Source organism: Cherax quadricarinatus, chromosome 82 (genome assembly GCF_038502225.1).
Source record: "Cherax quadricarinatus isolate ZL_2023a chromosome 82, ASM3850222v1, whole genome shotgun sequence".
Lineage (NCBI taxonomy): Eukaryota > Metazoa > Arthropoda > Malacostraca > Decapoda > Parastacidae > Cherax > Cherax quadricarinatus.
The window spans coordinates 17,949,683-17,965,141 of record NC_091373.1 but is presented as its reverse complement, the minus strand read 5'-3'; the positions used below and the strand labels follow the sequence as shown (position 1 = coordinate 17,965,141).

Below are 15,459 nucleotides of genomic sequence, written 5' to 3'. Positions count from 1 at the left end.
TGCATTTTTCTCTTGCTGACTGATATAAGTTCTTGTTGGCATTTTCTTTCAATTAACACTAGTCTCGTCAGCATTAAACACTAGATATGGTTTATAGCCACCCTCACCTGGGAAATTACTTGCTGCTGTATGATCAGTGGAAGCACTTTCACCAGAAAACTTAGTATTATGTAACTTATTATGCAACTTAAAGTTGTGTTAATCAGCCTGTGCTAAACATACACTCTTTTTCAGGCCTCCTTATCACACACTGCTTTAAATAACTGTAAGGCTTTTTCCCTAATTAAGATGAAATAAAGTGGTGCACCTTTCTTTGTTTTTTGTTTGATCCACTCAAGCAACAAGTTTTCAGTTTTATTTACTTATTGTGATCTATGTGTCATTCTTTTCATGAGATGACATCCTGGGTTATTCATTACACAAGTTTGTATATTCACCTCATTCTTTTTAATTGTATGAACTGACGCTTCATTAAGGCCATAGGCCCTCAATATATCCACCACACGTGAGCCACTCTTAAGCTTGTCTAATATCTTGATTTTCTTCGTAACTCCTAGACTTAAATGCTTAAACCTTTTTTTGTCACTTTCACCAACACTTGTATGCCTACTGGGTGCCATGATTGCTTGGCAGATACAAGCAATCATAATAATAATAATAAACACAGCTAGCTCCTAGCTGTGTTGGGGGAAGTATCCCGCTGGCGACACTCCAAATTTTTTCTCCTCCTGCAAACTGAACTGTTTTAATTTTATGAAATGTTGTATAAAATTGTGCTTCAATTTTTCAGTAGTGCAATAACCAAAATGTGCCAAATAAAACCATGTAATATAACGGTCTACTGTATTATGGGACCAACCCCGAAAGGGTTAAAATATGGCACCAGTCGCTCATCCCTTATGAAACTATTGTGTGAAAATGGTGATAAAGCAGTAAAAATACCAAATACAGGTACCATTCGACTTACTACCGAGCTTGGTTCCGACTAACCAGTCCTAAGTCGAAATGGACGTAAGTTGAACTTTACTACTGAATATCAACATCACATTTTTGTAATGACTTTATTTTATTGTTTTATTTTGGTATTTCATATTTTAGTTTACTTTTTATGCTGTTAGTACTGTATTTTATACTGTAAGGTTTAGGATAAGCACTGTGTACAGGTCCGCCATCACAAATCCGGCAATCAGTTATTCGGTTCCTTCAGTTATTCGGCACTAATTTTGGCTAGCATAATTTCAAATTTCCAGGGTCGCCACACCAACCTGCTGGTACTATTTGGTGCCGTTACTTGCTGCATAAGTCATTCTAATTTATTTTTCTCCATTTATTGTTTTAACCTGCTTACTTTTAGCCCTAGCCATGGTTACAATGAATAAAAGAAATGCTTCTCATTATGTAAAGCACCTACACAGTACATTATCCATTAAAGATAAGGTGGCTTTGAAGCCACTGTCGGTTGCCATGAGCTCAGTCTCAGGAAGCAGGAGAATATGCTTTATTATTATGCTAATATCAACACTACAGCTTATTTGCCTATCACAATTGATCTAATATGACATAAGAAACAATATAAATAACATAAAACATGTTAAATACTCCAGAATAAATAACATTTAGCATAACACTGAGCAGTTCGACGGAGGTATGAAAAGGATATGGTATACAAACACCATTCTCCTATCCCTGTCTTGGGAGCTTATATTAGAGAAAACGGAGTGTAGCACAGGGCTGTGATATACACTTGTACTGCACCATAAACCTGAAACAAAAAAGTTATTTTCTCTCTATAGATTATCACACATAGCAGCATATGGGTAGAGAACCTAGGATAACCCAAAAAAAATCAAGGTGGCTTATTTTTAGTTCCTGGCTTGGGTTAGCTATATATGATTTTTGGTAAATATTCGATTCCCAGCCAGGGTAGAAACATTAGGCGTGTTTCTTTACACCTGTTGTCTATGTTTACCCATCAGTAAATGGGTACCTGGGTGTTAGCCGACTAGTGTGGGTGTTATCCTGGGACACTGACCTAATTTTCTTGAAATACTCTGCATAACAAGCAGCTTTCTATATAGTACTATGTCACTGATGTCAGCTAGGCCTGTATACCTTGTACATGTACGTGTAGTAAATGAAGATATTATTATTATTATTATTATTATTATTATTATTATTATTATTATTATTATAATTATTATATTATTTTCTCAGTTGTTTGTTGGGTTATCATATTCAAACTTGGGCAATGTATGATGGAAAGATACTTCTTCACGTACACCAAAAATGAAAGAAATCAGACCATAAATAGCAGAGTTCACTTCTCAGCCATTAGCGGCCGCTTAGCGGTATATTTTTGTATGGTTGTTATGGTTATATTCTCATTTTTTCAGTCTCATTTGATAGAATGAAAGATATATTACAGAAATAGATATGATTTTGATTGCTTTCATGACGAAAAGTACCTTGAAATTGCTCTCACAGAAGCGAAAATGTTCTATTCTTTAGCGAAGCTCAAGAGTAAACAAATGACGTCACCGTCCAATACCTGTCCGCCTGCCAGCCTAAATTCCATTACGGAGTCAAGAATGGCTTGACATTATTTATACAATTATTACATTAATGCAGCAGTCTGCATAACAGTAAATCTTCTATTTTCTTTTTTTTGTGAATAAAAATTCCAAATGAAAAGCAAGAGTAATATAAGAGGGGCCTGTAGCCATGACTAATGAACAGATAAAATGTTATTTTAGTGCCAGGAATGTCTGCATTGTTTATTCTGGATCCTATTTTGAAATTGGTATTTGTTGAAATTTGTGTGAAATCGGCCAAATTGCCAATTTCTGACCACTTTATTGGGTAGTTGAAATAAGTGAATGGGCAGTTTCTTGTACTCAGTCGACAGACTAGAAGTAAGTAAATAAGTAAGTTTATTCAGGTATACACAAATACAGTTACATAGATTATCATACATAGCAGTGTATGTATAGAGAACCTAGGATAACCCAGAAAAGTCAGACAAAGTGACTTATTTCCAGTACCTGGCTTGGGCTTGCCATATATGATTTTTGGTAAATTTTTTTTCTCGGTTGTTTGTTGGGCTATTTCATTGAAACTTGGGCAATGTATGATGGAAAGATTCTTCTTAACGTACAACAAAAATAAAAAGGACGGACGATAAATAAGGGAGTTAACTTCTCAGCCATTAGCCGCCTCTTTGCAGTATATTTTCGTATGGTTTTTATGGTTGCATTCTCATTTTTTTGGACTCATTTGATAGAATGGAAGATATATTACAGAAATAGACATGATTTTGATTGCTTTCATGACGAAAAGTACCTTGAAATTGAGCTCAAAGTAGCGGAAATGTTCGAATTTTGCCGATGTTCAATGAACTGTGTAAGTCAAGTTGGTTAATTTTATTAAGTGTATTCTAACCTAACCACTCTGTAATTCGGCAAACTCAGTAATCCGGCACACTGCAGGTCCCAATGATGCCGGATTTGTGATGGAGGACCTGTACAACACAAACAGTTGTTTATTTCCCAAAAATTTGGCATAAAACACACGGTCGTAAGTCGAGTGGTTGTTTGTCGAGCAGGTCGTAAGTCGGATGGTAGGTGTATAATGAACACAGGGTCAGTGGCAAAAGCCAGTAGGCCTGCTGCAGTGTTCCTTATTTCTTATGTTGTTCTTATTTGAAAGGTGACAAAAACATAAAACACTGTAAAGAGGGTGATGAATAAGCAGGGCCCTCCTGTATATAAACATTGTCTCCAGCATACTCACATTTTAGTACAGATGATGCAGATGATATGAAAAACTGCATGTGTTGTCTGGTATGCAGGAATCAACTAACTAAATCACATATGTTTAGTTTTACTGAGACTCCCATGGTGATAAACAATTTATAAATAAATGGCCCTATGAACTTCAAACACAAACATTTATCATGGTGGGGCCACAAGATTATCCCTTCGCTTTTCTTTTACTTACTGTACTTTCCACGCTTTAATATAAATCACTAAAACATTCAACATCTGTGTCAATACAGCTAGGGTAAGCAAATGGCTGTTAATGGCATAGCAGTGTGTAATTACAGTGAAATTAGCAGTTACTAGTCTTCTTGTATGGGCTTTCAGATATTTTTTCCCCTCATGCTAGATGAATTTCACATTGTACTTATTGAAAATACAGTGGACCCCTGGTTAACGATATTTTTTCACTCCAGAAGTATGTTCAGGTGCCAGTACTGACCAAATTTGTTCCCATAAGGAATATTGTGAAGTAGATTAGTCCATTTCAGACCCCCAAACATACACGTACAAACGCACTTACATAGATACACTTACATAATTGGTCGCATTCGGAGGTGATCGTTATGCGGGGGTCCACTGTATACTACAATTTTTCAGTAGTGTATTATCCAAAGCGTGTTAGAGGATTGTGTGTTAATCGACAGTCTATTCTATGTGTGTGTGCGTGCGTGTGTTTGTGTGTGTGTGTGTGTGTGTGTGTGTGTGTGTGTGTGTGTGTGTGTGTGTGTGTGTGTGTGTGGTGCTCCTTGACAATCAATGGGTTTACGTTCTGTCAAACCCATACTAAGTCGAATATGAATATAATATGCTAAATAAACTCACGAGTAAATAACCACTGTCATTGAATAAGTAGATAAACAAATAATTACTATAAATATCAGTATTGAAAAAGTAAATCAACGAATACATGTTATATATAGACTTGCTGCATTCATGCTGGGTAATTATCTTAAGTTTCATCTCCAAAGTAACTGCTTTTGCACCGTCATAAAGTCGAAATAGAAATAGAACTATCGTAAGTCGAGGAGCACCTGTATAATGAAGAAGAGAGAGAGATAGATCAATAGATAGATAAATTAGCTATTTATAATAATCTTTTTCAGTTTGTTGACTATAAGGTTGATCTCGTAGTCATACATTTTAACTTTAGATTGACTGTTGTGAATTAGGTATGGTATGTATAATAGTATTCTGTCTATGTGAGTGTATGTTATATAGTGAACATTGGGTAGAAATAAGTAATGGATGTACAGTATTAAGAGATGTAAGAATATAATAGGACCCCCTTAAGCATGGGTCTGGTATCCGCTTGTACAGTCATCCACAGTTTGCTGTGGCCCGAAAATAACCCCTACCTTTGCTTAATAATGGCTGCAGAGTGCAAAAGTAGTGATGGTGGAAGTTGTTCAAACCTAAGAGAAGTCATGAAGTGTTTCCCGTCAGTGAAAAAGTGATAATCTCCACTTATTGTGCCTAGTTTATCAATTAAACTTTATAATAGGTATGTATGTAAACAAAAAAGCGACACAGATAGGGTTCACAACTATCCGTTGTTTCGGTATCTGCGGCAGGTCCTTGGAACTTTTTCCCCTCAGATATGGGGCCCTACTGTATAGAATAAACTAATTTACAGAATACAGTGACTAACAAAATATTGATGGACTCAAAGATTTGAGAGCATTGCTGTCACAACTCCATTATTATATAACCTTGTTTTTTCCAAGGTGTGAGGGACAGGGGAGAGGGAGGGAAGGAAGATGTTATCTCATAGCCTTATACACTACATATTACACATTTGTTGCTGTTATGCTCTTTACATTACTTAGTGAATATTATGTGCAGCAAGTGAATAGTGAATATATACAAAAAATTTACAAGTGTAACTATCATAATATTAGATGCCTTAAGAACTAAATGCTACCAAGCTTATTACCTCACAATCATTCATTTGTGAACTTATTAAATTATCTAAATACTTAGAGCCGATTACAGTAAGTTCTGACACTTTGGTCGAGATGCTTGAGATATTAAGCAGTAATGTGAATTTCTATCAGTTTGTTTATGACTGTGCAGTATTACCCAAAGCTCAGGTGATACAACTAATTGTTAAAACATTTACCAGTACCACCCAGAATTTTTTTATTTCATAACTGATTTTTGGATTGAAATTTATAAATATAATTTTTGTTTGTTTTTACCTGTGAGCAAAACTTTGACATTTGTCTGGTTAACATTTACACCTTTCCCCATTCTTAAATTCTTTTGTTTTGTAACTGTGGGTTATCATTGTTTATTCCTGCAAGGCTCTCTTAGTTACAGTTGTTTTACTCACTAGAAATATCTTTTTATTTCTGTATTTTAAGTGAAGAGCTTTCGGAAGCTTACCTTTCATACCATTATTGTGCTGAGTAGTATCTCTGAGTAATGTTTACCTAGGTGCTTGTATCTCTTGAGTAATGTTTACGTAGGTGCTTGTATCTCTTGAGTATTGTTTACATGGTGGTAATATATCTGAGGACTGTTTACATGAGTGGTAGTATCTTTGTGTAATGTTTACATGGGTGATAGTATCTCTTGTGTAATGTTTACATGGTGGTAATATCTCTTCAGGAATGTTTACATGAGTGGTAGTATCTTTGTGTAATGTTTACATGAGTGGTAGTACAGTGGACCCCTGGTTATCAGCCAGTTTGGTTATCAGCCAACTCGGTTATTGGCGGTTTTTTCGGCGCCTGGTTATCTGCCGTTTTGGACATGTCCATCCGCCGGCTGGGGCAGCTTGCGCTTCAGTTTGGCTTTGTCTCTCGGTGGCTGAGGAAGCTTCTGCTCATACATCCAAACATTTCGCTTGTTTGCCATTGTTTTTAGTGGTTTTTCTTGCAGTGCAACTGTGGACTAGGATGCAGTGTGGACTAGGGTGCAAGCCTTTGTAGAGAAACACCACCTTGACAAAGCTGAAACAAGCCATATCTGCAACATGTTGAGTGACAAAACCCTGTCCCACTTCAGGGAAATCTTAAAGAGACGCCAGAAACAGAGCACTCTCGACAGTTATTTTGTGAGACCAGGGTCCAGTGACTCAAGCTGGTCCTAGTGGCAATAAAAGACAGAGAAGGGAAGTAACCCCAGAGAAGGCTTTGCTACCTAAAGTCTTTATGGAGGGGAATTCCCCTTCCAAACACTAACTCCTCCCTCTTCCCTCCTCCCTAAATTCCAGAAGCCAGCATTAGCCTTCAATAAAGGTATGTAATACTTACATAATTGTTAAAAAAATTTTTTTTTTGTGAATATTTTTGTCTGGAACGGATTAATTGTATTTCCATTAATTCTTATGGGAAATATTAATTCGGTTATCGGCCATTTCAGTTGTCAGCCTACCTTCTGGAACGGATTACGGCCGATAACCGGGGGTCCACTGTATCTCTCTGTAATGTTTACATGAGTGGTAGTATCTCTCTGTAATGTTGACATGGTTTTAGTATCTCTGTGTAATGTTTACATGGGTGTATGCACCATTGGTTCATTATTATTCTTGCAACACTTGATTCTTAACGTGTACTTGCATTATCTGCAATTTGTATTTTAATTTCAGTAGATAAATTTGTCTTGAGTTTGACTGTAATTATTATGTACTGTACTTAGAACTGTGTTTGCCTAACAGAAATGTTTACAGTAATTATAAAGATATTAAATTAAGTTTGGTTAAAATGTAGTAATAATTGGATATATTTCTTGCTGTTTATACAGTAGTGTTTAAGTGTGGTTATTATTGTTTGTAGTGTTGGTGTTATACATTCATGTGTGTTAGCATTGTTGTTGCTACCTTCATGAGTGTTAGTGTTACCTTTATGAATGTTGTTGAAGAATAAAAAGTCATATTACCATGGGTAGAACAGTTCACCAGGAAGCAGCTTTCAGGAGAACCTTACAATGATGTTTTGGTCCATCCTAGACCATTGTCAAGTCAGAATTGAGGTGTGAAATGTAGGGAAAGACCAAATGATGTTAAAGTAGGGGTAGGGGGCAGTGGGGAGAACAAGAGAGTGGTGGGTGATGGTAGTAGTATTAGTAGTACTAGTAGTGGTAGTAGGTTTCCCTTGGCTTGGTTGGTAGTGCAGTGTGCTCGCATGCTGAAGGGTCCATTGTTTGATCCCCGGCACAGGTGGAAACATTGGGCTTGTTTCCTTACACGTGTTGCCCCTGTTCATCTAGCAGTAACTGGGTATCAGTCTACTGTTGTGGGTCACATCCTGGGGAAGGGGTGCCAGTATACTTCAGATACAGCTGGGCTTTGAAATGAACTGAGATAGGATAACAGTTTTTAGTCTGCAAAATTGACCTGTGTAAAAAATAGTAATAGTAGTATAGCAGCAGTAGTATAGTAAGAGTATAGGAGTAGCAGTATAGCAGCAGGAGTATAGTAAGAGTATAGGAGTAGCAGTATAGCAGCACTAGTATAGTAATAGTAGTATAGCAGCAGTAGTATAGTAAGAGTATAGGAGTAGTAGTATAGCAGCAGTAGTATAGTAATAGTAGTATAGCAGCAGTAGTATAGTAATAGTATAGCAGCAGTAGTATAGTAAGAGTATAGGAGTAGCAGTATAGCAGCAGTAGTATAGTAATAGTAGTATATCAGTAATAGTATAACAGCAGTAGTATAATAGTAGTAGTAGTTGTAGTACAGAATAGTAGTAGTAAAGAACAGAGGAGCACTGCAGGAGATCAACTGGCCTATGCCAAGCAGAACAGCGATAGTGAAATATATCTCAAGGTGGTGGAGATTGAAGTAGCTGAGGACTCTATCACCTGTCCTCAGTGGGGCAGAAAACTGCAATAAGCCTCCTGGCTCAAGCTAGGAAATATAAAAAAGCAAGAAAGAGGAATCTCAGAATACAGGGAAGGCAAAGAAAATATAAAATACTTATTAAGAGGAAAGAGGAGGAGACAAAGGTCAGGTTAAATCAAGAGTGTATAAATATTGGTAGAATTACCGACAATATGTTAGGTAAAAGGACACAAGTGCAACTAGTGTGACATTTTATTGTGGCAATGTTTTGCTCTCCAGGAGCTCCTGGAGAGTGATACGTTGCCACAATAAAATGTCACACTAGTTGCACTTGTGTCTTTTTTACCTAACATAAATCAAGAATGTTTGAAGATAAGAACATTTGACAACATATTGAGAAAGGAAGCCAGCTACAGAAGCAAAGCCAGGACTAAGATTCATGTTAGGAAAGTTGTTTAAAAGGGATGATTTGACAAGACAGCATCATTGAAAGCATTAAGAAAGGTAGATAGTTTTAATAGAGGATCAGTTGATAGGATGACCATGATCTGTAACGTGACGTAAAAGAGCAGTGTTGGTGTCATCAAGGTAAACACATCTTTGGTGTTGTTTAAGTCTGCCAGAATGGTTGTGGCCAGTTTCAGGAAAGTATTGGAGAGGACAAGAGGAGCGGGAAATGGAGTAGGCTCCAGAAGCATCAGTAACAGTGGCTGGTGTGGATCAGTAGATCTGCAGTGTTACTACTACTACTACTACTACTACTACTACTACTACTACTACTACTACTACTACTACTACTAGTACTAGTACTAGTACTAGTACTAGTACTACTACTACTACTACTACTTCTTCTTCTTCTTCTTCTTCTTCTTCTTCTTCTTCTTTTACTACAACTACATCTATTACTACTGTTACTACTATTGCTGTTACTACTACTACTCTCACTTCTACTAATACTACACTCTATACTATTACTTATGCCATTTCTACTATTATCACCATTGCTGTTACATTTACTACTGGCACCACTACTGATGCTAATTGTACCTCCAGTAAAATCACTACTAATACTACTACTAATGCTGCTACTAGTGCCACTGCTGTTACTACTACTACCACCACCTGCCACCCACCACCACAACCACCCACCACAACCACCTGCCACAACCACCTGCCACAACCACCCACCACCATGACAACCAACCCCACCACCACCACCACCACCCACACCCACACCACTACCCACCACCACTACCACCATGCACCACCACCACCATGCACCACCCACCACCAAAATCACTACTACTACTACTAATGCTGCTACTAGTGCTGCTGCTGTTACTACTACTGCCACCACCCACCACAACCACTCACCACAACCACCCACCACCATGACAACCAACCCACCACCACCACCACCCACACCACCACCACCACCCACACCACTACCCACCACCACCACCCACCACCACCCACCACCACCCACCACCACCACCAACCACCACCACCAACCACCACCACCTATCACTGCCACCACCCCCACTGACAACCACCACCATGCACCACCACCACCCATCACCACCACCACCCATCACGACCACCACCCACCACTCCTTTCTTCCTCGGCTCCCTACAATGTGGCCTTCCCTACTTCTCCCAGGTGTGACTTTACAATGATCATAGACTAATATCATGATAAGGTTTCTTTCCTGAGTGATTCTGGTGAGTGAGTGTTAGTGTTACCTCTGTTAGTATTACCTTCATTAGTGTTACTTTTGTTAGTGTTGCCTTCATTAGTGTGACCTTTGTTAGTGTTACCTTCGTTAGTGATACCTTCATTTGTGTTACCTTCGTTAGTATTACCTTCATTAGTGTTACCTTCATTAGTGTTACCTTCATTAGTGTTACCTTCATTAGTCTTAGTGTTATCACAGCAGTAACACATTATAAACAATATAATTTGACAATTTGTTACATAAATTATATTTATTTTGTACAGTTTTTGGCCTATAGTTCTGTCAGCAATTATGATTTTTCTGTTTTTCTGTCATAAAAATTCTCAGTAATTCCGAATACAGTGGTACCTCGGGATACAAACTTAATTTGTTCCACAAGGCTGTTCGAGTGCCGATACCAAACGAATTTGTTCCCATAAGGAATAGTGTAAATTAGATTAATCTGTTTCAGACCCCCAAAAATACACATACAAAAGCACTTACATAAATACACTTACATAATTGTTCGAGTTTTGAGGTATTCGTATCCCAAGGTACCACTGTACATTGTACATAAACAAGACTTTAAAACTCTATATATATCTTACTATATATTTCACATTTTATGTAATTAAATTTACCTTAATTAGATTGATTAACCTTTTGATTAAACATTTTATTTCTTTGTGGAAAAACAGAAATGGGTATGATAGCATAAATTTATTTTGGAGTTTTCAAAATCTTAGTTTTTGAAGAGATACTGTTAAACACGTTCACAATCTACATAAATGACATATATGAGGGAATAAATAGCGACATAAGCAAGTTTGCTGATGACACCAAAATAGGGGGTCCAGCTCATTCTGGCAAGGACATTAGAGCACTCCAGGAAGATTTGAATAGACTGATGCAGTGGTTGGAGAAGTGGCAGATGCAGTTTAATATAGACAAATGCAAAGTTCTAAACATTGGACAGGAAAATAACCATGCCACATATAAACTAAATAATGTAGATCTTAATATTACTGATTGCAAAAAGGATTTGGGAATTCTGGTTAACAGTAATCTAAAAGCAAGACAACGGTGCATAAGTGTTCACAATAAAGTGAACAGAATCCTTGGCTTCATATCAAGAAGCATAAATAATAGGAGTCCTCAGGTTGTTCTTCAATTCTATATGTCCTTGGTTAGGCCTCATCTAGATTATGCTGCACAGTTTTGGTCACCGTATTACAGAATGGATATAAATGCTCTGGAAAACGTATAAAGGAGAATGACAAAATTGATCTCACGTATCAGAAATCTTCCCTATGAGGATAGACTGAGGGGCCTGAATCTGCACTCTCTAGAAAGGCATAGAATTAGGGGGGATATGATTGAGGTCTATAAATGGAAAATAGGAATAAATAAAGGGGATGGAAAACAGGAATAAATAAAGGGGATGGAAAACAGGAATAAATAAAGGGGATGTAAATAAGAGTACTAAAAATATCTAGCCTAGACAGGACTCGCATCAGTGGTGTTAACTTGGAAAAATTCAGATTCAGGAAGGATATAGGAAAGCACTGGTTTGGTAATAGAGTTGTGGATGAGTGGAACAAACTCCCAAGTACAGTTATAGAGGCTAAAACATTGTGTAGTTTTAAAAATAAGCTAGGTAAATACAGTATATGAGTGGGTGTGGGTGGGTGTGAGTTGGACCTGACTAGCTTGTGCTACTAGGTCGGATGCTGTGCTCCTTCCTGACCTGACTAGGTTAGGGCATTGGCTTAAGTCGGTGGAAGACTTGGACCTGCCTCGCATGGGCCAGTAGGCCTGCTGCAGTGTTCCTTCTTTCTTATGTTCTTATGTTCATTTTTGCCACTATAAGATGTATCAGGAGATTCAGTAAGACGATAAATAAATACAATAATTTTACTTTACTGACTAGTGTTTTGCACAGTATACTATATTGTATAATAATATTAGTCCTATAATTATTATCAATATCAGTAAATAAGTGAATTAACAAGTAAATTATTATAAATAATATAGGAATTTATTCTACAGTCATGTTTATAATGTGGGTACTGTATGTAGACTACAATATAACCATGGTTTATTATGAATCATCTTCATATATACCAGTTACTTCACAAACATCTACATTTTTCTATACAAGTTTTGAAATAGCATTATCTGCTAAGTCTGTTGTAATGGACTTTGAAAAGCTTTCTTTTTCAATATTTATGTCTATGCAAGATAAACTAACAGATACAGTGGAACCTCAGCTTACGAACTTAATCCATTTTGTGACCTTGTTCATATCATGATCTGTTCATATGCAGAGTCAATTTTCCTCATTTAAATTAATTGAAATGCAATTAATCCGTTCCAGCCTCTCAGGAGGCATGACAAAATAATGCAAATATCAACTCTACGGCTTAGTTATCTATCACAATTCATCTAATTACATAAAAAGTTATTAATAACATAGAAACATAATACATACTCTAGAATCAATAAAATAGGTCATACTATGGCAAGTGATGGCAATGCCGAAGGCAGCATCCTGCCACCATTTACTCTCCCACTCTAGTATCTTCCCAGTCCATAACCCCACACCTAGCTTGTGTTTATCTATGATTCGTGGTGAGGTTGTCACATATGTAACCACAGGTGTGGTCAAGACAGATGTATATATAGGTTAAGACGTGATCACCATGGCCACAGTGGTGTTGGTGGCGGCTGTGGCGGTCACAGTGGTGGTGGTGGCCAGCTGTCTCAATCTCTGCTGCTGCCTTCTTCATTTCTCTAGCTTTTTTCATAGTTTCTAATCGCTTCCTGATCTTCTTGCTGATTATACGTGAATACTGTCTCTTTGGGTGAGGCATTGTGTAAGAAATTTGTACAATATAAGACAAAATTACGCATCCCAAGGGCCTGCTGCAGTCACTCAGAGCGGCTTACCTCCCCTTCCTTTTGACCCTTGGTTGGTACTGAGATAGCTGTGGTCTAGCAGCTGTACCTACAGCCACCCAGAGGGTTACCAATTTGTATTTTGAAGCATTTTGGCATAAAAATATGGAAAAAATTACGAAAAATGTCTAAAAATGACAGCATATTATTATTATTACTATTATATTGTGTTTATTATTATTATTATTATTATTATTATTATTATTATTAATACATATTATTATTATTATTATTATTAATTTAGGGAATTGGAGCACAGATCCAATTCCCTAGATCAAGAGCCCATTACCACATAATAATAATAATAATAATAATAATAATAATAATAATAACAGTAAGGAGAAACTTCAAAAGGCTGCCAGTAGTTGGCACCACCATCAGCAAAACAATGGTAACCACTACTAGTACACTTTTCACCTGTCTAGACTTAAGTAGTCTATTAGTATTAGGTTAAGTCTGCCTGAAATGCTTGGGCATGATAGTGGCTTTCTTTGCTCCAATCATATTATGATATGTAAACACGCATTGTAACCTTTGCAAACCTTTTCAGGGTTTCTGACGTACTAGTACAGCTTACGCACCAGGGTTATTGGCATACTAGAACGCCTAAATTCTAGTGCCTTCAAATCTAAAGAGTGAAAGCTGGTAGGCCTTCATATGAAAGAATGGGTCTATGTGGTCAGTGTGCACAGTATAAAAAAAATCCTGCAGCACTCAGTGCATAATGAGAAAAAAAAAAACTCCGATCGTGTTTTTGGTTTAAAACAGCGACTTTGCAGTGTATTTTTGTATGGTATTTATGGTTGTATTCTAGTTTTTCTGGTCTCATTTTATAGAATTGAAGACATATTACAGAAATTGAGATGATTTTGAGTGGTTTCATAATGAAAAGTACCTTGAAATTGAGCTCAAAGTAGCAAAAATGTTCGATTTTTACCAAATTTCAAAAGTAAACTAATCATGCCAAGCATCCAATACATGTCAACTGGTGAGTCTAATATTCTTTCACAAGTGCACTGATATTATTTATACCATTTCTACACCATTTCTACACTAATGCAGTAGTCTGCTTAACAGTAAATCTTCTATTTTTTGTGAGAATAAAAATTCATGGAAAGCAAAAGAGATGTAAGAGGGGCTTGGGGACATGACTAATGAACAGAAAAAATGTTATTTTAGTGCCAGGAATGTCTGTCTTGCTTATTCTGGACCCTGTTTGGAAATTGGCATCTTCTGAAATTTCTGTGAAATTGGCAAATTTGCCAATTTCTGACCACTTTATTGGATACTTGAAATCGTTAAATAGGTGGTTTCTTGTACTCATTCGATAGAAAGAATGGAGTTCTAGTGAAATAGATATGATTTTTGTCGACTAATACACTGAAATTGGCCGAAGATAGGGCTCAAAGTGGGCGAAATCGCCAATGTGTAAACATCGCCAAGACCGCTAACTTCGTGAGAGCATAATTCCGTAAGTTTTCCATCAAATTTCATACTTTTGGTGTCATTATGATTGGGAAAAGATTCTCTATCATTTCATAAGAAAAAATAATTTTTTTTTTCCCTGAAAATTTTTCGACCCTGAGAACAGGTTTAGGAGAGAGCCTCTCAACCCTGAAAGGGTTATATGTAAACACACATTGTAACTTTTGCAAAGAAATAAATATTTTATTTATTAATTTATTTAAGGAACCTCCCTTGAGGGGGAAGTTTGCATCCTGAAATTTCGTTCATATCCAGAAGCAAAAAATCAGCTGAATGACAGTTCATATCCTGAAAAATTTGCACGGTGGGGCATTCGTAAGCCGAGGTTCCACTGTATATGGTAACATAGGCTTATTAATATCATTTTCTCTCTTTCTTACTGAGAAGTGACAAATATTTATTGTTTATAATGTTTATACTCTTTGTAGAGTAGTGTAGAAAGATACTTTAGCTGGGTGTAAAGATAATAAATGTAGAGTAGTGTAGAAAGATACTTGAGCTGGGTGCAAAGATAATAAATAGGTTGATACCTATATGGTGCACTGTAATGGCTTGTGTACTTTGAATTTATCTCTCTCTCTATTTAATGAAATGTTTTTATAGTCTCTATTGATGATAGAATTTTAAAAAATCTTTAATTATTATGTAATTTGTTTTATTTTACTTTGTTAAAATTGTGGCATTTTTTTATACGCCC

The 15,459-nt window shown here is 36.8% G+C and overlaps 1 protein-coding gene across 9 annotated transcripts in view; it reads left to right on the top strand.

Annotated features, from left to right (window-relative positions):
• Nucleotides 1-15,459, top strand: part of LOC128702897 (nuclear receptor coactivator 1) — an 852,422-nt gene that overhangs the window by 752,329 nt on the left and 84,634 nt on the right. The window lies entirely within an intron of this gene.